Source organism: Ailuropoda melanoleuca, chromosome X (genome assembly GCF_002007445.2).
Source record: "Ailuropoda melanoleuca isolate Jingjing chromosome X, ASM200744v2, whole genome shotgun sequence".
In the NCBI taxonomy this organism is placed as follows: domain Eukaryota; kingdom Metazoa; phylum Chordata; class Mammalia; order Carnivora; family Ursidae; genus Ailuropoda; species Ailuropoda melanoleuca.
In genome coordinates, this window is record NC_048238.1 from 40,024,270 (window position 1) to 40,052,024 (window position 27,755).

The 27,755-nt window shown below is 41.8% G+C and overlaps 1 protein-coding gene and 1 pseudogene across 1 annotated transcript in view; one reads left to right on the forward strand and one right to left on the reverse strand.

The window, feature by feature from the left end:
• Positions 1-4,932: 4,932 nt before the first annotated feature.
• The window catches only part of JADE3 (jade family PHD finger 3), a 135,445-nt gene continuing 112,622 nt past the window's right edge, over positions 4,933-27,755 (forward strand). Inside the window, exon 1 of the mRNA XM_002927462.4 lies at positions 4,933-5,033. The gene's annotated coding sequence lies outside the window, so the exon portion shown is untranslated. The remainder of the gene's footprint in view (positions 5,034-27,755) is intronic.
• On the reverse strand, positions 12,968-13,676 carry LOC109490921 (annotated as a pseudogene).

Consider the following 27,755-nt stretch of genomic DNA (forward strand, 5'->3'; position numbering starts at 1 on the left):
GGTAAAAAGGTATGAACATTCAGCTATAAGGTGAATAAGGTCTGAGTATGTAATGTATACCATAGTGACTTAATTGATAACACTGTATTTTATAATTAAAATTTGCTCAGAGAGAACTTAAATGTTCTTATCAACAAAAAGAGTAAGTATGTGAGGTGATGGCTGTGTTTTTAACAAAGGAATATTATGAGAAACCGTAGGCATTTATACGTGACAACTTAGATAAAATGGACCAATTCCTTAAAAACCACAAACTACCAAAATTCAACCAATATGGAATTTATCATTTGAATAGCCCGGTAACTATGAAAGAAATTAGTAATTTTTTAAAAGATTTTAATTTATTTGTCAGAGAGGGAGAGAGAGAGGGGGCACAAGCAGGGGGAGTGGCAGGCAGAGGGAGAAGCAGGCTCGCCACTGAACAAGGAGCCCGATGCGGGACCCGATCCCAGGACCCCAGGATCATGACCTGAGCCGAAGGCAGACGTTCAACCAACTGAGCCACCCAAGTGTCCCTAGATTAGTAACTTAAATGGTCTTGAAAAAAGAAAGCTCCAGGTCCACATGGTTTCACTGGAGAATTCTACCGAGCATTTAAAGTACAAACACCAAATTTACATAGTCTTTTCTAGAATACCAAAAAGAAGGGAACACTTCAGTGTCGGGGGTCCCCCAAGACCATTCCCAAGCTCGATGATTCACTAGAAACTCAACATACAGTCAGACTCAATGGCTATGATTTCTTACAGTGAGAGACTATAGAGCAAAATTAGCAAAGGGGAAAGGCAGGACACATGGGGTGATGTCCAGGGAAAACCAAGAACGAGCTTCCAAGAGTCCTCTCCTAGTGGAGTCACACAGGATGTACCTAAGTCCTCCAGCAAAGAGTTGTGACAACACATGTGAAATGCTATCTATCAGGGAAGCTCATGAGAAACTCAGTTCCCAGGACGTTTATTGGGGGTTGGTCATAGAGGCACCCTCTGTCTAGCACTCACCAAAATTCCAGACTCCCAGAAGGAAAGCAGATGTTCAATATAAACCATATTGTTTGTATAAACTGTTTAGGCACAGTGAGCCACTCTTATCAGTCCTGGTAGTGATGGGAGCCCTCCTCAAATCCAAGTTTCCAGATGCCCACCAGGGACTAACTTCGCAAGCAGGCCGGCCTTTCAAAGGACAGCAGTCAGGCCTGCTATGATAACTCTTTTCTGCACAGCTTGGAAATCAGGAGACTTGAAATGTAGTTCCAGCATAAATCACATATGTACAAACAGTTTAGGCATGGTGAACCACTCTTATCAATTCTGGGAATGGTGGGAACCCTCCCGAAACCCAGGTTCCCAGTTACCCACAAAGGGCTTGTATGTTAACTTTTTTCTGCACAACTTCCCAACTCATTTTATGAAACCAGTATTATCCTATTCCCACAACCAAAGACAGGGTGGGGAAAAAACCCTCAAAACTTCTCTCAGGAACTTTGACACACAAATCTGCAACAAAATATTAGTGATATAGAGTCCAGAAATGTAAAAAAAGAATTATACCATGGCCAAGTGGGGCTCATTCCAGGTATGGAGGGTCAGTTCAAAAATCAGTATTCAATCAATGTAATCGACCATATCCACAGGCTAAAGAAGAAAAATCGTATGATCCTATCAATTGATGGGGAAGAAGCATTTGACAACATTCAGCATTTATTCATGATAAAAACTCTCAGCAAACAGGAATAGAAGGGTACTTTCTCAGCTTGATAAAGAACAGCTAGTAGTTTTCTTTTTGGTGAAAGATGGAATGTTTCCCCCTAAGATAGAGAACTAGGGAAGTATGTCCACTCATATCACTCTTACTCAACATAGAACTGAAAGTTCTAGCCTGCACAATGAGGTAAGAAAAGGAAATAAAAAGCATACAGATTGGAAGGGAAGAAATAAACCTGTGTGTTCACAGACAAGATGACTGTCTATGTAGAAAATCCCAAAGAATCTACCAGAAAACTTCTAGAACTAATGAGTGCGTTCAGCTAAGTCAAAGGCAGAAGCTCAACACACAAAAAATTAATTGCATTGCTATAATACTAATAATGAACAATGACTGAGAAAGCTGAAAATAGAGACACGATACTATTCATAATCACTCCAAAGAAAATGAAATACGGTATATGCTTAACAAAACATGTACAGGATCTGTATGTTGAAAATTTCCAAAATGCTGATGAAAGAAGTCAAAAGAAAATCTAAGCAAACAGAGAGACACACAAATCATCTTCATGGATTGGAAGACTCAGTATCGTAAAGATGTCCATTGTCTCCCCAAATTGATCTATCAGTTTAACACAATTCCTAACAAAATCCCAGCAAAGTTTCTGTCGATAGAAACAAGTTTGTTCCAAAATGTACATAGAAAGGCAAATGACCTTGAACGGCTGAAGCAATTTTGAAGCATAAAGTGGGAAGTATCACTCTACCCAATGTTAAATCTTACTATATAGCTATAGTAAGCAAGACTTTGGTATTCACAGAGGGACAGACACATAGAACAACAGAACAGAACAGGGAACCAAAAAATAGCCCCACACAATTAGTCCAACACAAACATGCTGAACTGCTTTTGACAAAGGTGCAAAAGCAATGCAGTGGAGGAAAGACAGTCATTTTAACAAATGGTGTTTGAGCCATCAGGCATCTATAGACAAAAATATGGATCTCGACCTCATTAAGTTCACATTTTATGCAAAAATTAATTCAAGATGAATCATGGATTTAAATGTAAGATATGCAACTATAACGCTTTTAGGAGAAAATGTAAGAGAAAATTTGTGGAACCTGGTGTGAGGCAAAAAATTTCTAAGGCACAACACGAAAAGGACAATACATAAATGCAGACTTTGAGAAGTGGGACTTCATCAAAATGAAAAATTCTGGTCTGCAAAATCTCTTAAAAAGATGAAAAGACCAGTACAGACTGGGGGGAAAATTGTGGACCATGTATCTGACAGAAACTTGTATCTAGAATAGAGAAAGAATTCTCCAAATTTAACAGAAGCAAACAATACAATTAGAAAATGGAAAAAAGACATGAACAGACATTTCACCTAAGAGGATATACAGATGGCAAATAAGCACATGAAAAGATGTCAACATCGTTAGGGAAAAGCAACTGAAAACGGAGAGATATCACTATACACCTATTAGAATGGCTAACATAAAATTATAGTGACAATACCAAATGCTGGCAGAGATGTGGAGAAACTGGATCTTTCATACATTGCTGGTGGGAATGTAAAATGGTACAGTCTGGAAAACTTCTGGCAGTTTCTTATAACACTAAACTTCCACTTACCATCCAACCCAGCAATTGCACTCTAGTGCATTTGTCACAGAAAAAAAGGAAATCTGATGTTTACACAAAAAACTCTACATGACTGTTCATAGCAGTCTTATTCTTAACAGACAAAAATTGGAAACAACCCAAACGTCCTTCAACGGGTGATTAAACGCCCTGTAGAACACCAAAGCATAACAATACTACTACTCAGCAGTAAAAAGGAATGAACTATTGATACATGCAGCAACTTGGGTGGATCTCAAGGAAATTATGCAAATTATGAAGAAAAGCCAATTTCAAAAGGCATGATTCCATTTACATAATATTCTTGAAATAATAAAATTACAGAGATGGAGAACATGTTAGAGGTTGCCAGGGGTTAGAGTTCGCGAAGGACGTGACTGACTATGTTGGGTAGAAGGAAGAATCTTTGCTGGGGAGGAACAGTTGATTGTGATGGTTACACAAATCTACACGTGATAAAATTGTGTAGTACTACATACACAGACACAGAAATGTTTGCATGTAAACCTAGTGAAATATGAGTAATGTCTGTGGATCGGATCATGTCAATATCTTGGTTATGTAAGATATTAGCATTGGGGGAAACTGGGTGAAGAGTACATGGGTCTGTTCCATAATATTTTTTACGGATCCTGTGAATCTATAATTATTTCAAAATAAGTTAATAAAACAAGGTAAATCTGCAGGACTATGAATGTTTTAGAACTCACACATTTGTGTATTATGAAATAGAACAACAACTTTACTATGTACATCAGACAAAATACAGAAGAGCCTACATTTTTGTTTAGCCAAGAAATGTAAATGAAAATGACGATATGAGTTCATGGTAATTGCACATGGTCCATTTCCAAACCCAGATAAGTAAACCAAAAGGGGTTTGTTGCTTAAACATCTGTATGAGTTAGGATTCCACCCGAGAAGCCAACCAACAGGATATTTTATACACACGCGCACACACACATTATTTATTCATTCATTCATTAAAAGATACTGGCTGACACAACTGGGGGGCTGGGTAAGCAAATCCAAAATCTGTAGGGCATGCGGTCAGAAAGGAATGATCGGGCCCACCCAGATTATCCAGGATAATCTTCCTTACTTTAAATCAACTGATCAGGAGCTTTAGTTCCATCAGCAAAATATCTTCACGGCAACGCGTAGATTAATGTTTGATTGAATAACTGGGGCGGTAGCCTCACCAAGTTGACACGTCAAAAAGCCACACTACATCACAGACCATTTGTGCTGTCAATTGAATACATCTATTCTGTTAACAGGCACCCTGGCTTTATTATAGGTAATTCAAGAGCCAACAACTTAAATCAATAGTGGCCGACAATGAGTTTTATACAGGAGGGTCCACTTACAGAACTTTAGAGTTGAAAGGGGCCCTGAAAAGCTTAGTTCGCGTTTCATCACAGCCAAGGCACCTCCCCGTCGTCCTCTCGGGCACTTATCCGGACCGAGGCTCCTCCCGGCCGCAGCGCGCCCAGCAGGAGCAGAGAGGAACCCACCTGGAGCACGACGCCGCGGGTGCGGGAGCACCAAGTGGGCGGAGCCTCGAGGCGCGCGGCGGTGGGTTAAGGGGGCGGTTACCACCCCTACCGGACTCGCCCGGCACATTGCGGGGCCCGAGTGTGGAGCCGGGAAGGAAGGAGCCGCGACCTAGCTGCGCAAAGGTAGGCGCCGCTGAAGCTGGACGCGGCGCGAGCGGCGCTGAGGGCGTCGCGCCGGGTGGGCAGCGGGAGTGGCGGCCTCGGGGAGTGGAAACGGGCGCCGGGGAGCGCAACGTCCCGGCCCAGCCTCGCAGCGTTCCGGGGCGCCCCGGCCCCACATCGCGGTCGCTCCGGCGGCCCCGGCGTCTTCGGGCCGAGAGCGTGTGTGGGCTGAGGTAAAGTGCCCGCTGGCCCCTCCGTCGGCCCGGGCAGTGCCGGGTGGCCGACGCGGGGGGCGGGGGCGGACGCCCGAGCTCCGGCTCGGCTGCAGCTCCGCTCGGGCAGAAATTGAGCGCCATAACTGTTGCGGCCGTTCCCTCCGGTGCCCCCTCCCGGCGCCCCCTCCCTCTCTGTGCTCTGCCCGGTCTCGGGGCTCCCGGGGTCAGACCCGCGGCGGGGGGACCTGCTCTGCAGGCCAGCCGGGGCCGGATGCTCCAGGGAGCGAGGGCGCGCCCCTGGCTGTTTCGATGTTGGGGGGCGTGAAGAACCGAGTGCTTGGAGAGAGGGGGGCCGGGCGGCTCAGGGAGTGGCGAGGCCCCCGGTGAGCCCCGGGTACCCCCGGAGCAGGAGCGTGAGCGCCCCGCGGGCTGGCGAACTTTCCCTCCCCCTCCCGTCATTGTTCGGGCGCTGCCAGTCCGGGGCCGCTGCAACCGCCGAGCGCCTGGCGGTCCGGGGGGTGGGAAAAGCAGGAGGGCTATGCGAATCTTACGGGAAAAATTTCCCACCGCTGGGCACGGCAAAGTTAACTTTTCTCCAGCGATCGAGTTGGTTTTATTCCCTCAGCCGTGGGGCGATCGATTTAAAAAAGAGAGCGAGCCTCCTTCCAATCTTTTTCTCTCGCTTTTCAGAGCCACTGCTTTGGTGAAGTCTGGCTTTAAATTGCACAGGGCAACCTGCGTTTATTATTTGTGAGAAGGCAAGGGGGGGGGGCGTCGGGATCTCGAGTGAGTGACCATAATGGTGGTATGTGAAGGCATGTTTAAAAGTTGGTATCATTGTGTAGCCCTGGGACATATGTAGTTCCCAGGCATTTGGCAAGAAACTTGTTTGGCCGCTTCTCTGACTTTCTGAATTGCTAGGAAATCCATGGCCTCGGATGTGCGCAAGGTTTTTCGATGTGAGAATCGTTTATCTGTGAAGATGAGGATGGGATCCCCGCCCTCCGCCCCCCGCCCCCAACACCGTCTGATTGTATAAGAAATCAAAACCGTGTTGATGGTGATTTCAGTGGCCTGGAGGGAAAGGCGACCTCATTCCCGGTATTCAGTCTGATAAAGATAACTGTCTGCTTCTCTCTAAACTCTGAAAGTAATGGAAAATAATTTAGGTAAAGACGGGTTGCACAACATCTTGGCTCAGTTTAAGCAACCCAGAATCCACTTTCCCAGAGTAGTTCTCTTAAATACCTTCCCTGAAGGCGCTTCTTGCCAGCCTGGGGGTGGGGGTGAGGGTGAGAAAGGAGTCGGTCTGAACAAAGCATTGTGTTTTATTTAATTTAATATTTTCATAACATCTGTAAACAATGGGAATGTGGATCCCTGCCTCTGTGCCCTTTGAATACCGTAGTTTTCATGCTTTTATAGCATCGTGTGATTACTCTCTGGATAAGTGAAAATAGATTTTTTTTTCTTTTTTTATTTAGCCAAGGAGTATTCTACCTCCATAACATATCATTTTCTTTTTCATTTAAAGTGAGCTCTGAGCTGAAATACTTGAATTGTAAAAGGTAATATCTCTCTTTAAGGGGTGAAGGGATTATATGAGATCTTTGGGACGTGCTTCTCAGTTAGTATTAGCTACCATCATTTCCACCTTTTCTTTAACTGTGGTCTTCTCTACAGTTTTGTTTGCTAGAGACGGGTTCCTAACCCCATATCTTTGCCTTAAAACAGTTACTTGCATTTTTCATCCAATCAGTTCTGGAATACTCAGGGATGCAGGCCTGGTTCTAGAACCCAAACATCCTGTCTCCTACCTTTCTGAGTCATGTTGCTGTGCTTTGGCAGTATGGTAAGTGCCTTCTCACTTTTAGTAGCCTGTGAATCTTGGTCACAGGAGAAAGTGGAGAAGGGCCTTCCACTCCTTCCGGAAGGGTTTGTGATCAACTGGGAGCCAGGAGCGACTCAGAAGCAGCCTTAGGGGTGCCCATGACCCACCTTCTGGCCTGTAGATGAAGTTTTCAGAAGCAGGACGCTTGATGATGCAGGGCTGTCATCATAGTTGAGACAGACGGGTTAGTGAAAGTAAAAATAAAGAACAAAGGTTGTTAGGCTGGTAGGTTGGGTATGATCCTTTCCTTTTGATAATTCTTGTCTTTTCCCTCCTTTGTGTTCCATCAGCTATAACAATCCATTTCTCCCCTAAGCTACACAAATCTGTTTCTTCTTTTTGCCCACTACTTGGAGGTCTGACTGGAACTAGGCAAATATTTGAGGGAAGGTAAGGGGAGGCAGGAGGCACTGGGTGTTTGTGAAGACATGGCATTACAGGGGGCTCTTAGAAGCCTTGATCAGGGATACAGAGCTTGAATATTATCATGGGACGTAATGCACCTACTTCCTCTTGGAGGTTATGCAAAGCAGGAGCTGAGGAAGGTAGAGATCATATGCTGACTTACATTAAAAAAAAATCTCTAATCAGGGAATAACTTACTTACATCACCTTATAGGTGAGGAGTAGGTGTTGGGTGACACCCATCTGGCGCTCTCCTGAATGGGCTTATATAGGGGGGACATTTGAGGGGTTTAGCAGTTTCTCCCTGTTGTTCAGTTACAGTGGCTGGGAAAGCTGAAGCAGTCTTGTTTGTGGGGGAGAACCTAGGGTGAGTGGGTAAAAATGATGAGCAAATAAAAAGGTGCTAGCAAATGGTCATTACAGACCAAGCAACTACCGCTTTGAGTTTTCTGTTTCCTGAAATATTTGTGACTCCCCCAAGGTTATTTTTGCCTCCTCCCTTTAGGTCCCTCCATAGACAATAGCAGCAAAGTTCTTACCGTCAGAACTGCCTCTGTGCTTCTTTTGGGTGACAGAAAGAAGGGTCCTGGGGAGAATTTGCCTAACCCCATAGCTAAGCTTGGGGAAAGTAGCTGAGAGGGTAGTCAACTGAAGAATGTAGGTAGGGGGCCCGGTGTGGGGAAATGGTACTGGTGTTTTTGAGTGATAGGAGATGCCCATGCATTGATTAATACTCTTTAAGCAATAAATAATTTAATCTCTGTCATAATCCAGAGGCCATAGCTGAGCCCTCGTACCCAGGGAGCTCCTTGTCCCTTGATACTGGCTGATAGGCAAGGAAATCCGAGCCTGAAATGTGCTTTTTGGAATAGCTGACAAAGAGAATATGGTACCAGCATGGCCAGTACACCAGACCTTGTGTGTTGTAATCTCCTGGGAAAGTTCTTCTTCTTCCTTTTTAGATTTTAAAAACTTATTTTGACTACAATTACAAAAAGTTGCAATAGTACAAAGAACTCCTGTATTCCCTTTACCCAAGGTCACTAATTACCAATAGTTTGCTCCCATTTGCTTTATTATTTGCTCTTTCTGTTCCTTTTTCTGAACCATTTGAAAGTAACCATTGAGAGATTGGCACTTGTCAAGGGCATCCTGTCCTGAAGGGTGGCTCAGGTGTATGCATGGGGTACAGCAGAACTTTGGTGGTGATGCAGGGCCCCAGAGGTAGTATAAAGCACATATGTGTAAGTCACATGGAATCTCTGGTGCTAGACACAGAAATCATTAACAGTTGTAAAAGTGGTTTAGCTAAACTTCCTTTCTGTCATCATTCATGTCGGGTTTGTTCCCGACTATGCCAAACTTCAATATTGTTATGAAAATCCACTCCACCACTCCCCAGCTTTGCAGCTGTAATGTATTCTCCAACATTTTCATTTAATTCATTCAGCAGACATCTGTTGAGTGCCTCCTGTTTGCTAGCGGTATAAGAGGCGAATGATAACTCATCCCATGAAGAGTTCAACATCCAATGTAAAGGAAGAAAGAAATCTAACACAGTCAGGGGGAAGAGCATTCTGTTGAAGGAGTTTACACGAGGTGCTTCGAACACCAGACTGATTAAGGATCTGAAGAATAGATACCTGGGAGTCAAATGTGAAGATGCATTTGCTCTGAGACTTGCTCCGAGACTTGTTGCTCTTAGATAACAAGGTTTAGGGAAGACTTTGGTGTCATATACCCAGCACAACCTATGGGGTCAGGCCAACTTGGATTCGAATCTACCGCTTGATCTGGGCCGGTACTTGACTTCTGTATGCCTCAGTTTCTTCATCTGCCTAATTTGACATCTCCAAGGTAATAATTAATTTAGGTAATAATTGCTCTGTAAACATTAATTTTATCTCCCTCCCCCCAAATGCAGTATGTGGGGAAATAGCATGAGCAGTATTAGGTATTAAGGTGGGACCCAAAGGGGTGTTTCTGTTTTTCCTACAAATAAATAAATAATTGCTAATTGTACTGAGAGCTATGATGGAGCTCACTATAAGGGACAATAACTACAGCAGCTATGATTTGTTAACCATTTCCTGTGTACTGAATACTGTGCTAAGTATTTAACATAGAATATCTCTCTGAGGTGTAAGGCAAAGGTAACTTTCCTGTGGTCACACAGCACATAAGAGGTAGAATGCTTTTATAAGGGAGACTAGCAAGGTGCCCCAGACCCTGAATAATGAGCGGGAATAAGCAAGGTAAAAGAGAGAAGGGATTGCCAGGCAGAGGGAACACCAGGTGTTGTGAGGACACTGAGGTGAAAGAGAGATGTGGAAGGGATCCACAGAGGTTTGGCTAGGACCTGGGGAAAGAGAGATGAGGTAGGCAGGGGGAGATTGACAGGGCCTTATGGGATCTCATTAAGGAGCTTGTGTTTTATTCCAAGGGCAGTGGGAGGCTGCTGGAAGGTGTTTTTCACCTTAAACCATAAGGGGGGGGGTGGGCGTGGTGTGGCGTGGCGCATGTAATCCGGAAAAGCATCTAGTGAGGCCTAAACAAAAGTAACTTAAAGTAATTCAGTGTCCCACTTTGTGATCCAATGGAGGCAATGTTTCTGGCCCAAGCTGTAGATCTTAAACAGTTTCTACTGCCCACCATTAACACAGCTAAAAAGAGTTGCTGTGATGCTGGAAGAAGCTGGTCCTGCAGAATGCTTCTAGATGGTTTAATTAGCCTTATATATTTGATGCTTTTTAGGCCACATTAAGGGAGCTCTTTCAGTTTTCACTGAGCCCTGTCAAATGGGGAAAAAAGTAAAATTGGGAGAACTAATTCCTGGAAACCTGAGTTGTTGTTCAGCGTTAGAAATGGAACTGTTGAGTATAAGACTTTGGTTTAAATATATCATGATAAGGATGCTTCAGTGACTAAATGGAAATTTTTAATGTTTTTTGTTTTTTTGGTGTGTGCCATCTGTGATGGCAGACAGCACATTTGTGAGAATCTGGGAAGACTTAGGCATTTTTCGGTACTTATATATTTATTTATTCTCATTCAGGTACTGCAGGTTTTTCTGTTTGAAACTATTTCTTATGTGCAGAATCAACCGCACAGGAAGAAAACCAGTGTTCTCTTCCCCTTTCCATATGTACCAGACCACAAGCATATTTACTTTGAAGTAGCCTGTGTCAATTAGCCTTTTTCTTTTTTCTTTTCTTTTCTTTTCTTTTTTCTTTTTCTTTTTCTTTTTCTTTTTCTTTTTCTTTTTCTTTTTCTTTTTGGCAGGGAAGGTTGTTAGTTGGTGGTTGGATGATCTAGGATGGCCTTGCTCACATAACTGGTGGCTGTCAGGCCAGTTGGTCTAGAAGGCCCTAAGCAAGGATGGCTCTTCTCCCCTCCCAAGTGGTCTCTCCCTCAGCTGGCTGGTCTGGATCTGTTGACATGGTGGTCTCAAAAGCACAAGGAGCAGCAAGCAAGAGCAAGTGCCATGGCACAAGCACTTCTCAAGTGTCTGCTTGTGTCACGTTTGAGATTGTCCTGTTAGCCGAACGAAGTAGGGAAGTGCTTCTTGGCCAAGCCCAGAGTCATTGTGGGAGAGAACTGTCTAAAGGTACAAATACAAGGAGACGTTTTTTAACTGGGAACCATTACTGCAGTAATGCATAATTATTAATGAATGTAACCTCTTTTCCTTTGATAAATCTTGTTAAACACTCATTTCTAAATGTAGTGTATTCTTCTTTTAAAAAAGGGAGAGAAAGCAGGGGGAGAGGAGGGGGAGAGGGAGAGGGAGAGAGAATTTTAAGCAGGCTTCATGCCCAGTGTTGAGCCCAACGCAGGGCTCAGTCTCACAACCCTGAGATCATGACTTGAGTGGAAGTCAAGGGTCAAACGCTTAATCAATGGAGCCACCCAGGCACCCCTAAATGTAGTGTATTCTTGAAACTAAGTAATGTGATTGTGTCATCTTCTCTTTTCCTGAGTGTAGAGCTGAGTGATAGTTTTTCTAGAAGGAAACCAAAGAGAGACAGTGTGCTCTGGATGTAGGTACTCTTGCGAGTGGCTTGACTGCTCACTGATCTTGTGTGGCTGTTATCAAGAGTCTCTGGGGTGGGGTGCCTGGGTGGCTCAGTCGGTTAAGGGTCTGCCTTCGGCTCGGGTCATGATCCCAGGGTCCTGGAATTGAGTCCCACGTCAGGATCCCTGATCAGTGGGGAGCCTGCTTCTCCCTCTCCCCCTGCCCCGCCCCATGCTTGTGCTTGCTCTCTTTATTTTTTAAAAGATTTTATTTATTTGTTTATTTGTCAGATTGAGAGAGAGAGCACAAGCAGAGGGAGCAGCAGGCAGAGGGAGAAGCAGGCTCCCCGCTGAGCAAGGAGCCCAATGTGGGACTTGATTCCAGGACCCTGGGATCATGACCTGAGCCGAAGGCAGACGCTTAACTGACTGAGCCACCCAAGGCATCCCTATAAATACAATTTAAAAAAAAAATGGTCCCTGGGTTTCCTCAACCTCCTGTTCAAGCTTTACCCCCCAAAACTTAGGGTACTAAGCTGTACTGCGATTTGTGGTCAAGCAAAAAGATGGTTAATTGGAAATCCATCACTACCTGGAAGATGAGAGAAACATTTGCAGCTTTTCTTCATAACATTTATGTGATTTATGGTTTTTACCTGAGAAGAAATCGTTATTTGGGCATTGTAGTAAAGACAAAGGATTCTCTGTAGGTGTATTTTATTTGGTCAAGGTTTTAAATAAAGTCTCCCTGTGGTTGCAGTGAAGAATCCAGTGTTGTGCTGTGAAGTGAGTGGTCAGCGATCAGCAATTTGGGGCATCAGCCTTTGAACTTTGCTTGTGAAGTTTTCAGAAGTAACACCTTTCACATAAACTGAAATAGGCTTTGCAACCAGCTATGGCCTGAAATATATTACATGAAAATGCAACTGGACCCTTGGAAGCATGTGTGGGAAACTGAGGAGAAGGCTCACTTTGTACATCTTAGTGATGTACATTCCTCCAGAAATTGCTTGGTGATAGAATCTCAGCTTCCTTTCTTTCCTCCTAGGGTAAAAATTAAAAATGGAAAATCCCTGACATTTTAAGAGTCAGTGACTTGAAAATAGCCTTCAGAATTATAAATGTATATATCATTTGACCCAGCGAACAATTCCAGGAATTTATTCAAATATTTGCATATTATTTGGAGTATTATTTATAATAGCAAAAGATTGGTTAATATTCTAAGTATCAGTCAAGGCTTGGTTGTACAGTAGAATATTACACTGATATTGCATGATTTCTAAGATGTACAAAATGAAGAAAAACAAGAAACAGAACTGTGTATTGTATGCTATCATTTGTGACAGCTATGGGGGCAATAATATGTACTGTATAATATATACATTTTTGCTTCCATAGACATAAAATATTTCTAGAAGGATCTTCAAGACACTGATAGATTTAGGGCATATATAGCCAGGGTAGAGAGTTGGAGGAAGATTTTTCACTGCATAAACTTTTATATATACCTTTAAAAAAATTTTTTTTGGTTGTCAAATGATCCTTCATTGAAGTATTTTCCTTTGTAGTTCTTAACTAGGTGGGCATTCCACTGTACCAATATTGATGTCATCTATGATGTCATGAGGGTGGCGGCCATCAACATTGCAGCCCACAGATTGGGCAGTCCCCAGGATCTCTTTAGTGGTTCCAGAGAGTTCTCAAGCTAAACATCGGTGCTGCATCTGTTGGGCAGTGTTGACAATCTCATCAAAAGTGGTATTTCCACTGTGCTTAATGTTTTTCTGTTTCTTTCCATCTGTTGGTGGTTCCTTGAGGGCTTTGATAACCAGGGCAGAGGCAGAAGGTACCACTTCGATCTGGGCCTGTCTGTTCTGCGCGGTCAGTTTTCATTGTAGTCCTCAGACCCTTCTAATCACTGGTTGCCTTGGCGATGTCATCACCAGTCTTTTTTGGAGACAGACCCGGTTGGGGGGGGCTGATCTTTGGGGCCAGGGCAGACATGGCACCAACTTCCCCACCAATTCACCTTAGGCATAAGACTTTGGTTTCTTTGGGGTCAAACATAGGCGGTATGGTGGAGGCAGCTGGTGTTAGATGAACCCAGATTTGGGAGGACTGAAGACAGTTGCACCTTTACCTCCCTCAGAGCCAAAAGTCACAAATACCTTTTGAATTTTAAGCCATGTCAATATATTACCCTATTTTGAAAATCAGATACACTTATTTAAAAAGAGATGGTATATGGTGATGGTGATGTGAACTTCCGTGGACTCCCACCCAAGTTGATCTGGTCAGAGCTATCCCTGTTGAAAAAAATATATCCAGTCAGTTTTGATTCCTGGAAATGCCTCAGAATAGTGTGCTTCTGAATTTTTAGCTGAAGTTCTGCCTTTTCCAGAATGTCATATGAGTGGAATCATACAATATTTAGCCTTTTTTGATCTGGTTTCTTTTGCTTGACCCATCCATGTTCTGTGAATTAATAGCATGTTCCCTTTATCACTGAATAGTATTCCAATTTATGGATTTACCACAGTTTGTACATTTACCTGTTGAAGGACAGCTTGGCTGCTTCCAGTTTCTTGATGATTATGAATAAAGCTGTGGTAAACATTAGCATACAGATTTTTTTGTGAAACATAAGCTTTCAGTTCATTTGGGTAAATAACCAGGAGTGGGATTGCTGAGTTTTTATAAGAAACTGCCAAACTGTCTTCCAACGTGGTTCTGTTTTGCATTCCCACCAGCCATGAATATGAGGTGTGTGTCAAGTTTCGTTTTCCTGCATATGGATGTCCAGGAGTTCCAGAACCATTTGTTGAAAAGACTGTCCTTTCCCCATTATTATTGCTTTTGCACTTGTGTCAAAAATGTGGCTATGCTTGTGTGGGTCTATTTCTGGGCTCTCTATTCTGTTGTGTTGATCTGTGTGTCCACCATTGTGCTATTGCCACACTGTCTTGATGACTATAGCTTTATAGTAAGTCTTGAAATTAGGTAATATAAGTACTCCTACTTTTTTCTTCTTTACCAGAATTGTAGTGGTAAGAGAGGACATTCTTAACTTGTTCCAGTCTCTCACCATTAAGTACGACATTAGCTGTAAAGTTTTTTTTTAAAGGTTTTATTCATTTGAGAGAGAGAGAGCACGCGTGCACGCACAAACAGGGGAGGGGCACAAGGAGAGGGAGAAGCAGGTTCCTGGCCAAGCAGGGATCCCAACATGGGGCTTAATCCCAGAACCCTGAGATCATGACCTGAGCAAAAGGCAGATGTTTAACCAACTGAGCAACCCAGGCACCCCTAGCTGTCAGTTTTTTAAATGTACATATCCTATTGTGCTGAAAAGAGTTACCATAGCAGTCCTGATGCTGCTTGCTATCTTTAGAAGGCCTTCTTGCAGGACTGGCCCTTGGCTGGTGTCTTGAAAATTGGCTGATGTCTTGAAAATTGGCTTTTCAAACATTTTGAAAATAAAATATTATATTCAACCTTCATTTATTCCTTTTCCAGTGTTCTTCATTTCTTTATGCTGTTCCAAGTTCCCACTTTAATCATAATCTTTCTGCCTGAAGAATTTTTCCTCAACATTTCTTTTGTGCCAGGTCTGCTGACAGTAAATTCTTTGCTTTTGTTGAATAAAGTCTTTTTTTTTTCTTTTACTTCTGAAGGACATTTTCGTGGGATATGGAATTCTGAACTGACAGTTTTTTTCCTCTTCAACATATTACTACACTGTTGCCTTGTTTGCATGGTTTCTGATAAATCTGCTGTAATTTTTATCCTTGTTTCTCTGTAGTTAATGTGTCTTCATTCCTCTGACTGCCTTCGAGTTCTTTGTCTTAGCCTAGATGTGGTTTTTTTATTTTGTCATATTTATCCTGCTTGGTGTTCTTCTGAGCTTCTTGTATCTGTGGATTGTTGTCTGTCACTAATTTTGGAGAGTTCTCAGTCATTATTTTTTTCAAGTAATTTTTGTATTCCATTCTCTTTTTTTTAATTCCCCTGGAATTCCAATTACAAATATGTTGTACCTTTTGATATTTTCCCATAGTTCTTGTATGCTGTGTTCTATTTTTTCACTCTTTTGTCCCTTTTTGTTTTAATTTTTATTGATCTGACCAATAAACTCAAATGTTACACTCACTGATCCTTTCCTTGGCTGTGTCAGGTCTACTGTTGAGCATGTTGTCGTTTGTCTTTTTTGGAGCATGTTGGGGTTTTTTTTACTGTTCTTTTTTTAAGTTCTGGCATTTCTATTTGATTATTTCATACACTTTCTATCTTTTTATTGATATTATTTATCTGGTCTTGGATGCTGTCTACCTTTTCCGTTAGAGTCTTTAATATATTAATCATAATTCTTCTAAATTTCATTTCTGATCGTCCCAACATCTGTGTGTACTGAGTCTGAACCTGATGATTGCTTTGTCATTTGGAATATTTTCTTGCCTTTCATTATGCCTCCTAATAAAAAGCTGAACATGGCTTAAAAGCTGTTGAAACTGAACATGGGCAAGAGATACTGAGTTAAATATTTGATATATTTGGAGAAGAACACAAGTGTCCTGCTAGGCGTTTAGTGTGAGGATTTGAGTTAATCTAGTCAGAAGTTGGCTTGTGTTTGGTGTTTATTATTGATAGGGCACCAGAGATTTCTGATTCCTCTAGTGATACCTTCTTTTTGACTCCTGCTTGGCTTTGGGTTTTTCCTTTGTGCTGTTTCCCAAGAGCTGCCTGTTCTAGCCCTCCCAGTTGTATTCCACTTTTCTATGTAGCTGGTTTGCCAAGTGGTGGGTGGTGGAGGAGGAGGGAGTTCTCTGATGATTTGATTAAGCCTTTGACTTAGGCAGGTATTGGAACCTGGGTCTTGAGTATGTCCTTTACAAGAATTCCTGCCCCTCCTACAGGGGTGAGACTTCTTTTCCTTTTTCCTATCTTCCTTTTCCCCAGCTGCAGTGAGTACCCACCAGTGTCCTTAAGCCAAGGGTTTTAAGCTCTTCCCCCTGCAGATTAAGCCTTTTGTTCTGTGCTGGAGGTAAAGGAAGGGTGTCTGGGTAGATTTCAGTGGGTGTTGTTTTCCTCAGCCAACCAGCACCAGGAGGGGAGCTTTCTCTGGGATTTTCCCTGATTCTTTCTGTAAGCGTGGTGGGATTCCTGTAGGAAAAATATGTAAGAGGATGGAATTCCTCCACCCTATGTGGAGCCTAGGAGCTTCATACTCACATGACATCCAATACTCTAGTCTCCAGTAAGTAATTTGTTAGATTTTCTAGTTTGATCTTCCTACCAGCTTACATGCTCGGATCCTATGTTTACCTGCAGGCATCTGTCTCTTCAGATGTCTGGATGGTGGTTTACCCTGTACTCAGTTTTTGATAGGTCCAAGAAGAGTCATTGGTTTTTCAGTTTGTCTAGTAGCCGCTTTTTTTTGTAAGGGTGAAAATGATGGCTTTCCAGTCCTTTACATATCAGCTGAAACCTGCATCCTGAAATAAGTTTTAATCTACATAAATGTCTAATGCAGTGCATGGCCCATAGAAACTCAGTACAGATTAGTTTTTCCTTTTTCTTTTTCTCACCTCCTTGAATTTTATGGTTTTATGGCTAGGGAGCCAGGAATAATTGATTCTGGTTTGGGTTCTGCCTATTTTAGCTTTTAAAAACCTCTACACTGCTGGCAGTATGTTCTTACATGTTTTTCTTGCTATCTTCCAGAATTCTGTGTGTGCCTTTGTAATTATTGAGGACATTGTTAGCTCTCAGTAATAATTTGCCTCATTCAAAATCAGAGTGATTTAGTCCTTCTACAGTATAGGTTTTGTTAGTGACCATGTGTTTGTCATTTTTATTCCCATATTTCCAGGTGCAATTCAGTTCAGCAAATATGTAAGTGCCCACTGTGCTATGAGGCACTAGGTATTGAGTGGAATACAAGCATAACCTGGTAAGTGGACTAACCAAGAGGGTCTCAAAGGCAATGGAGACTCTTTGGATGTAAAGATATTGCAACTTGGGAAGTATCTCCATTTCAATCTGGAAGGATTAAAAAAAGTTTTTAAATTCTGTTCTTAGTTATACTAGAGATATCCTAGAGATGCGTTCTAGGAAAAATTGAAAAGTTGTAGAAAGAGCCATGGTTGTCCATGACATCCTTATAACATCCTCGTTTCATCACATTCTCCTTCCCAGGGTTAATTTTGATTACTTATTTTTGTTTTACTATGCAAATTGCTATATCAAATATCATGCCATCTAATAATTTACTGAAATATATGTATTTTTAAGGGACTAAGCACACAAATTCTGTTAACTTTTTTTAAAAAAATTCTCTTAACTTTTAAGGAATGTTTGTTTAAAGGGATAACTCACCATTCAGTTTGGATGTGTGGCCTGATAATGTTTGTTTTTATTTTTGCTTCACATTATAGTTAACTCTTCTAGTTTTTAAATCTGAAAACTATTGTTAATGATAAGTAGAACCATAAAAAGTCATATAGTAAAATTGACTTTTGGGGGGGTATGCATAGTCATCTGGATTTTGATATGTGTATAGATCGGTGTAACCACCATAATAATCAAGGTACAAAATAGTCCCATCCCCCGAAAAAACTCCTTTGTGTTGCCTCTTCAGCTACACTTTCCCCACCCCCAACCCTTGACAGCCACTGATCTGTGCTCCGTCACTGGTTTTATCACTTTGAGGATGTCACATAAATGGAATCAAACTGAATATAATCTTTTGAGTCTTGCTTTTTTTCTCAGCATAATGCTTTTGAGATTCATCCAAGTTGTGTATATTAATAGTTTGTTCCCTTTTTATTGTTGAGTAGTATTCCATTGTAGAAATGTACCACATTTGGGTTGCTACCTGTTTTTGGTAATTATAAGTGCAGCTGCTATGAGAATTCATGTGCAAGTGTTTCTGTACACATACAATTACAGTTTTCTAGGGCAAATAACCTGAGAGTGAGATGTCTTAGAATTATACTAACATTCATGGTAAAACCTAGTTAGCTAGAGTTTGAATGCTAGAATGGATAGAGTAGTAGAGACCCAAGTTGTTTGAATCCTGCTTTTGCTTCTTAGTTATGCAACCTTAAGTGAATTTAACCTCTTTGTGCCTTTGTAAAATGAAGGGATTTTTTAAAAGATTTTATTTATTTCAGAGAGAGAAAGCACGATACAAGCATGAGTGAGGGGAGGGGCAGAGGGAGAAGCAGACACCCTGCTGAGCTGGGAACCCAGTGTGGGGCTCGATCCCAGAACCCTGGTATCATGACTTGAGCCGAAGGCAGATGCCCAAGCAACTGAGCCACCCAGGTGCCCCTAAAATGAAGTTAATAATAATAACCACTGGGATTGTTGTGTGGAATTAGTAGCATATTAAGGATAAAATGCTGATCAGTGTCTGGCATACCAAATATTATTATTATTTCATGCTTAACTGAACCTTGTCAGAAACACCCGTCTTTAATTAAAATAGGGAAATTAAGTAATCCATAAGTGTGATGTGTTTAGTAGGCGAGCCTTCAAAGCATTCTGTCTCTGGGGGAAATTTTAAAGTTATCCTCAGTGGTGAAAAAGTTTAGGAACATAGGTGTATGGGAGTCCTATGTAACATCTAAAGGTTGGACCAAATGCCCAGTTTTGATGGTTTTGCTTGCCCTCTCAACATTAAAGAATCATGTTTACTAAAAATTTAGAACATTGCTATACTTAATAAAGAAGCTGCAAAAACTACCTCGGAATCAACTAACATTCATTTAGTTCTTGCTATATACCAGTCTCCAGGATAGACACTCAACTGTATAAACCTGAGTACCTCCCCCACAAAATAAGTAATTTGGATAATTACTAAAATATTTTTATGCTTTTTTTAAAGGTAACTGTTGAGGACACTGGTGAGGCATGATTTCTTAGAGCCCCCATGATGTGAACCATCTGTGATATCTCAGATCCTGTCTCGAAACACATCTTTTTACAGGAAACCTCCCCAGTTTTGAGGAGTACATTGAGGAGATTGCAAAACTCAGCATGCCTACTCAAATCTTTCCCTAGAATACTATGTCATTAGAAAATGCAGCAGAGGCCCCTTTATTGCATAACTGTTATATACTATGGTCTGGCTCAGTCTGAAAAAGCACCAAGGGCAAAGGGGATGTGTTTTCCCATGGAGAACTTTTCCTATCCAATGAGGTACACACAAAGGGCTACCCGGTCACCTACTTGACAGTGAATGAAAACCAGTATGTGCAAATGGGAACCTAAATGTCCTTTCTTCTCTTGTCTGTTCAGTTGTTTTGTAATGTATTCACATGCCACAGTCTTATCAGCTGAGGACAATTCTTCACCTGGGATTTCAGGGTAAGTGGGTCAAACAAGAAGTCTAGAGCATACAGTCTGGGATGTCATCTCTAAACTGTCTTCACTGCCTCCCCTCCCCAAGTACCACCAACAGTCCAACACACAGGTTTACCTGGAGCCTTTCCTCACAATTGGAACATCCGTCCCCCTTTGCCCTGCCAATCGTGCCTGAGTCATTTCTTGCAAATTCTAGCCCAGCGAGACACTCCCACATGCCTCAAAACCCGCTCATTTGGATGCCATTCTCTACTCCATTTTTCCTTATTAAATCATGTCTTTTCTTTTAAGTAGGGTCCACACCCAGGGGCGCCTGGGTGGCACAGCGGTTAAGCTCCTGCCTTCGGCTCAGGGCGTGATCCCGGCGTTGTGGGATCGAGCCCCACGTCAGGCTCCTCTGCTATGAGCCTGCTTCTTCCTCTCCCTCTCCCCCTGCTTGTGTTCCCTCTCTCGCTGGCTGTCTCTATTTCTGTCGAATTAAATAATAAAAAAAAATCTTTAAAAAAAAAAAAAAGTAGGGTCCACACCCAGTGTGGAGCCCAATATGGGCCTTGAACTCACAACCCTTGAACCCCAGATCAAGACCTGGGCTGAGATTGAGAGTTGGATGCTTAACCAACTGAGCCACCCAGGTGCCCCAATCATGTCTTTTCTATTCACTTTGTTACCTAATGCCATACTTCCTTACTCTGTGACCTATTTCATATATACATGACCTGAAGGTTTACAACTAGACTGCCGCATAAGTCCTGTGGAAAGTGATAGTTTGGGAAATAAATATGTATTTTGTGGACTGTCAAAAGAAAGCTGGTGCTTTGCCATGCTGGCACTGTGGAAAGTATGGCTATACCGTCTGCCTGGGCAGAGTCTGGCTTCACAGTATACATTACAGTAGAAACTGCAGGCAACCTTTTTCTGGCTCCATCATGGTTTCTAGTCTTCCCCATAATTCTTTGCCTACTTAAAATGTTAAAGAGCACTAGGAATTTTTTTTAAATATAGACAAAACTTTGCAAACAGTTGTAACCCCCCCGTCTCATATGAAATCTGCATCTTATACAGGAGAGGGGAGTGTGTGTGTTGAGCCTAAGTTTAGCTCTCCCTGGGATAACCAATTTAAATCCAGGATAAATATTTTTTGTACTTCGGAGGGCCTGGGTGGCTCAGTCGGTTAAGTGCCTGCCTTCCACTCAGGTCATGATCCCAGAGTCCTGGGATCAAGCTCTGCATCGGGCTCCCTGCTCAGCAGGGAGCCTGTTTTTCCCTCTCCCTCCATTGCTCCCCCTGCTTGTGCTCTCTCACTAGCTCTCTCTAACAAATAAATAAAATCTTTAAAAAAAATTTTTTTTTAAAAAGACAGAGACAGCCAGCAAGAGAGGGAACACAAGCAGGGGGAGTGGGAGAAGAAGAAGCAGGCGCCCAGCAGAGGAGCCTGATGTGAGGCTCGATCCCAGGACTCTGGGATCACACCCTGAGCCGAAGGCAGATACCCAATGACTGAGCCACCCAGGCGCCCCCTTAAAAAAAATTCTTTTATATACTTCTAATAAACCTGGCTGTAAAAGCTCCAGTTATGCCCTTTAACCCCTTGAAGAGAATCTATATAGGCACTTCCCTTCAGGGAAACCATCTCCAGGCTGTTTTCTTGCCATGATCTCTATGCCACTCTACTCCAGGCCCAATTCAACTTCCTTCCAGACTGCCGTCCACAAAGATGCAGGCTCTAAAGGTCTCTTCCCAATACTACCATTCCCATTCCCGCCAAGAGGCCACCACTGATCCCTTGCTGCTCACTGCATGGTGGGTAGTGTCTATATTCCTGAGAGCCTAGCAGTTAAAGTCTCCCTCATCCAGTCATAACCTTTCCCATCATCCTTACCTCTTATTTTTCAAGTCCTATTCTCTACTCATTCCACCTAAGTGTGCATTCACTAGAATCTAAACATACTGTGAGTCATCCTGCCACTTCTGTGTGTACTGGCTTTGCCTGAATTTCTCCACATTCCTCTGGGTTTGTTCTATCCTGTACATTCCTCAGGACCCACTCAAAAGCATATCTTTTTTTTTTTTTACCTCAGTGGTTCCTTTCGTCTTTGAAAGCCCACAGGACTTAATGTGCTCAGCACTCATTTTCCCAAATGGGATGGAGTGATAGAATGGTGTGATAGAATGGTCAGTAGCCACAAAGTCCTTTCACTTCTGTATGTATGTGACTCTGCAGCAGCCCCCCCCCATCAAGGTAGAGTCTGTTTCTCTTCTCCCTGAATCTGGGGTGTTCTTGTAACTTGCTTTGGCCAATAAGATGAAGCGTGAGTTGCTCTGTGTGACTCCTGAGCCTAGGTCTCAGGAAGTCTTGTAACTTTCCCCTCACTCCCTAGGAACCCTGAAACAACCTTGTGCAGAAGCCCAGCTAGGATGCTGGAGGAAGAGATAATGTGGCAAGAGAGGTCAGTCAACAGCCAACCATCAGAAATGTGAGTGAGGCCATATTAGAACATTGAGCCCCAGTCACATTGCCAGATGACTAACCATATGAGGGACCCTAAGAAAGACTAACAGAAGAACCACCTAGCTAATTTTACCCCAAATTGCTGACCCACGGAATTGTGAGCACATAAAATGGTTGTTATTTTAAACCACTAAGTTTTGGGGGGATTTGCTATGCAGTAATAAATAACTGAAAGGGCATGCTTTGTGCTGTTGTATTCCCAGGGCCTAGAGGACATGCCCATGGATCACTGTCATCATGGTGTTATTCCTCTCTTTACTTAATAGACAAATAAGCTTTCAAATCTTCATGCCTCTCCCTAGCTCTCAAACAGTTCAAACCTTGGGCTCAACACTGTCTTCAAGAACAACACCTTGCAGTTTTTCTGTGCTCCGTTGGACCAACATCCATCCATTTGCTCCCTTTGCAGCTCCATGACAGGTCATACCTCTCAACCCCATGCTGCATCCCTTACTACTTGCCCTTGTTCACTAACTCTTTAGGGTTGACCCATCGACTGCCTGAATGCCATAAAGCTATTCTCAACTTCCCAGCCCTCCACCATGACTTTGAACCCTCCCTCATTATGTGATTCACATGTGCTTATAATTAGGAGGGACCTTAGAGATTGTCTCAGACAACTCCTTTGAGTTATGAATGAGGGAAGGAATGCCCAGATAAGAAATAACCATAAAATGGCTTATTCAGGGCATGTGTTGGCAGTTTCAGTACCAGAACCCGCATCTCATGCAGATCATTACTTGGTAGATTGCTTATTTGTGTAAAACTGTGCTTCACTGTCAGACTATAGAAGTTCTTTGGAGGCAGGGATCATCTTCTGCCTTTTCATACTTTCCTGCTATCCCCAAAAACTAACCCGTGACCACTGGACGTATAAGTAGTCAATAAATACTTGTTGATTAATTGACATTTGAAAAGCAATTATGCTTGAACTGTTCTATATCTTTTTTGTTGCCAAGTTTTTGAAAAAATTACTGAAGTATAATTGACACACAGTGTTATATTAGTTTCAGGTATACCAACATAGTGATTCAACAATTCTGTGTATTCAGTGCTACCCACGATAAGTGTAGTCACCATCTGTCACCATACACTGTTATTAGTTTTATTAACTACATTCCCTAAGCTGTACTTATCATTTCCATGACTTCTTTATTTCATAACTGGAAGTTTTTACCTCTTAATCCCCTTTATCTGTTTCACTCATACCCACACCTACCTCCCCTTTGTCAACCACTGGAGTGTTCTCTGTATTTAAGGGTCTGGATTTTTTTGTCTCTTTTTTTTCTGTTTGTTCATTTGTTTTGTTTCTTAAATTCTATGTATGAGTGAAATCATATGGTATTTGTCTTGCTCTGACTTAATTCACATAGTGTTATACCCTCTAGGTCATCCACGTTGTTGCACATGGCAGGATTTCATCCTTTTTTATGGCTGTGTAATATTCCTCTGTGTATGTGTGTGTGTGTGTGTGTGTGTGTGTACACATGTACCACATCTTTATCCATTCATCTATGGATGAACACCTGCGTTGCTTCCATTTCTTGACCATTGTAAATAATGCTGCTATAAACATAGGGGTGCATTTATCTTTTCAAAGTAGTGTTTTTGTTTTCTTTGGGTACATACCCAGTAGTGGAATTACTGGATGATATGGTATTTCTATTTTTAATTTTTTGAGGAACCGCCATAATGTTTTCCATAGTGGCTGCACCAATTTACATTCCCACCAGCAACGCACAAGAGTTCCTCCCCCCCATCCTTGCCAACACTTGTTATTTCTTGCCTTTTTGATACTAGCCATTCTGACTGGTGTGAGGTGGTATCTCATTGTAGGGAACTGTTCTGTATCTTGTTTGTGGTGGTAATTACAACTATATGCATTTTTCAAAACTTGAATTGTACGTTAAGAAGGATAGATTATACCGTGTATACATTTTTAGAATTAAGGTGTAATTCAAGGCAATTATGCTGAAGAAATCCATTTATATGATAAATGTGGCAAATATATAGGTTACATATTACCGTGAGAAAAGGAATTTGGCCCTTTGAAGATAAATTTACACCTAATAAGTACTCATGTCACTTTCCTCCCTCCTTGCACACAAATGCTTCAGAATTATCTGTCAGAACTGCTAAAGAAAGCATACATGCCCTAGGAGATGGCTGGATCTCAGATGACTTCTAAGATCCTATGATTGGTTAGAAAGGTAAGTAAGTGACTATTTTGGAATCCTTGTGTAAAGTAAAATATATAAGCACCAACACACTATTCTAAAGCTGGCCCCCTAGAACCTTATTTTTACTTACAAAGACTTACTCAGGTATAAATTAAACTATTAGCCCTCTGCTAATAGAAATTATTTAAACATTTAAAATAATACAAAAAAAGATGGCCAAATGTTCTTTCATTGTTATACTGGAACATTGACTAACAGGTCCACCCAAGGATTATTTAGTTCTCTGGGAGATTGCATCTTTGGAAGTAACATGTTAACTTAAAGATTTTTGATGGGTAGAGATGTAAAAATTCTGTTTGGTAGAAGAAATAATCCCAGAGAGTACAGATTAACTGTCCTATAGGACATTAACCACTTTTCTACCCACTTTAGCTATCTTACTGTAGCATTTTTAATTTTAGTACCGATGTATACCAAATCTCTCCAATATTCTTTGGATCAGCCTGGTTCCCTCACTAATAAAGTAGTCTTTGACATGTGTTCATTCTGTATTTGTATGAGTCATGTTTTTAATTTTGAAAATTATATTTTTGACACCCGAAACATCCTACAGCATTGCCTGTGGATCGTGCCCTATCCTGTACAAAGTCCCTGAAATCCACTACTGATTGCTAGTTTTAATGCTGTACTGGCACCTTGAAATACCTTTGTGATCATGCTGGTACCTGAAGAGGTCTTCACAGGAAAAACACTGGATACCTCTGCAGAACACTGCAGAAAGACTTTCTGGAACTACTCTCACAAAATGAGAAACTGATGTTCCTTCCTATCATGTTATTGTTCTATTTATAAGCCAAGAGGATGACATTAAGAACCTTTGTTTTAGGAGATCCAGAGCAAACAGACTCACACTGGCCCCTTCTTTCCTGTCAAACACTATTCCTTATAATCCACTTTTGCTAGTAATGGCCATAAAATAACTATATTGGAGCAATAAAAATTGATAAACTACCAGCTGCCTCAAAAATCTAATAGCTTTGGCAAAATACACTGCAGCTTGTTGTGATAGAGCCTCCTTTTCCCTAACAGGTTTTATTTTAACACTTTCCTTTTCACACTACTGAACAGCATAATCAAATCAGCAATTCAGCAACTGCCCAGTGTGTTCCAGGCACTAGGCACTGCTCAGCCCTGACCACCCCTGCCCGCCCTCTGACTTGAGCAGGCTCCACTGGTACTCAGTGTCAATCATTGATTTGCAGTTGTCTAGGATGATAATGGAGAACTGAGTGAGCCCAAATGGAGGGTTGCAGTCTCCCCTGTCAGCACCCACAGAGTCAAGCAAAAGAATGGGTCTTTTTTGCATTAATGAAAGTTAGTTATCTACAAGACCACTGAGTATTAAATACATACAAATTTGAAACATCCTGTGAAACAGGAAGGACAGGTTAAAACATGGTTCACTAGCAACTGGTATTTATAAATATTCTGAATCAGCTTGATGACTTTATTGAAAGAGCCATAAAACAAATATATTGCAATAAAAACTCAAATTCAGAAATAACCCAGATACAGTGCCCATTCTTGCAAAGACCAAAGTGCCAACTTCCCGTGCAGCATAGCGAATCCTCTGCAGAGAAATTATGAACCAAAATTCTAAAACACTGTGGAGGAGGGGGTGGAATGGGTTAAGGATATGGGACATAAGTAGGGGGAAATTTTTCAACCCATTTTTCCCTGGTGATTATTAAAACAAAGTTCCTTAATATTTCACCATAAAGTGTTTTTGAAAAAATAATCAGTTGGGCCAGCTTCTGCCCTGGGATGTAGAGAGCTGGAATGAGCATTGCTCCCACCCTTAAAATTTTAAAAAGCCAGACTGACTTCAGATTCATGACTTTTATTGAACCCACCAGAAAGAAGTAGCTTGCTCAAGTATTTGTTGAGAGTATTTGTTGAGAGGAGTCTTTGTTAAAAAATTTGGTCATTTTTAAGTTTGGTAGTTTGTTTTCTTGCTGTTGAGGCTTTAAAAATCTTTGTTTTTTAAGTTTATTTATTTATTTATTTATTTATTACGATTTTATTTTTAAGTAATCTCTGCACCCAACATGGGGCTCAAACTTACAACCCTGAGATCAAGAGTCACACACTCTACCAACTGAGCCAGCCAGGTCCCGTATGTATTTATTTATTTTAAGTAATCTCCACACCCAACATGAGCCTTCGACTCCCCACCTGGAGATGAACAGTCACATGCTCCTCTGACTGAGCCAACCAGGCACGCCTCTTACTGCTGAGTTTTGAGAGGTTCTTTTTTTTTTTTTTAATATTCTAGATAAAAATCCCTTGTTGGTTACATAATTTATCAACGAATATTTTCTCTACATCTGTGGCTTGGCTTTTCATTTTCTTAACAGTGTCAGTCACCAAGCAAGATTTTAACTTTGATGAAGTCCAATTTATCATTTTTTAAAAAGGACTCATTAACTCTAGGTCAAGAAGATTTTCTCCTGTGTTTTCTTCTAAAAGTTTTATAGTTAAATGTTTTACATTTAGGTTGATGCCCATTTCCAGTTAATCTTTGTACATGATGTGAAGTTTAGGTGGAGGTCTGTTTTTTACATGTGGATATCTTATTGTTTCAGCGCCATTTGTCCAAAAGACTATCCTTCCTCCTTTATTTTTTATTTGTTTTATTTTTAAAGATTTTATTTATTTATTTATTTGACAGAGAGAGACAGCCAGAGAGAGAGGGAACACAAGCAGGGGCGGGTGGGAGAGGAAGAAGCAGGCTCCTAGCAGAGAAGCCTGATGTGGGGCTCCATCCCAGAACACCGGGATCACGCCCTGAGCCGAAGGCAGATGCCTAACAACTGAGCCACCCAGGCGCCCCATCCTTCCTCCTTTAAATTGTTTTTGTACCTTTGTCAGACGTCGGTTGCCTGTGTTTATGTGGGTTGATATCTGAACTCTCTTTTGTTCCATTGGTCAGTTTTTATCACTTCACCAATACCACTGTCTTGATTACTGTAGCTTTACTGTAAGCCTTAAAATCAGTTAGTGTGGGGGCGCCTGGGTGGCACAGCGGTTAAGCGTCTGCCTTCGGCTCAGGGCGTGATCCCGGCATTGTGGGATCGAGCCCCACATCAGGCTCCTCTC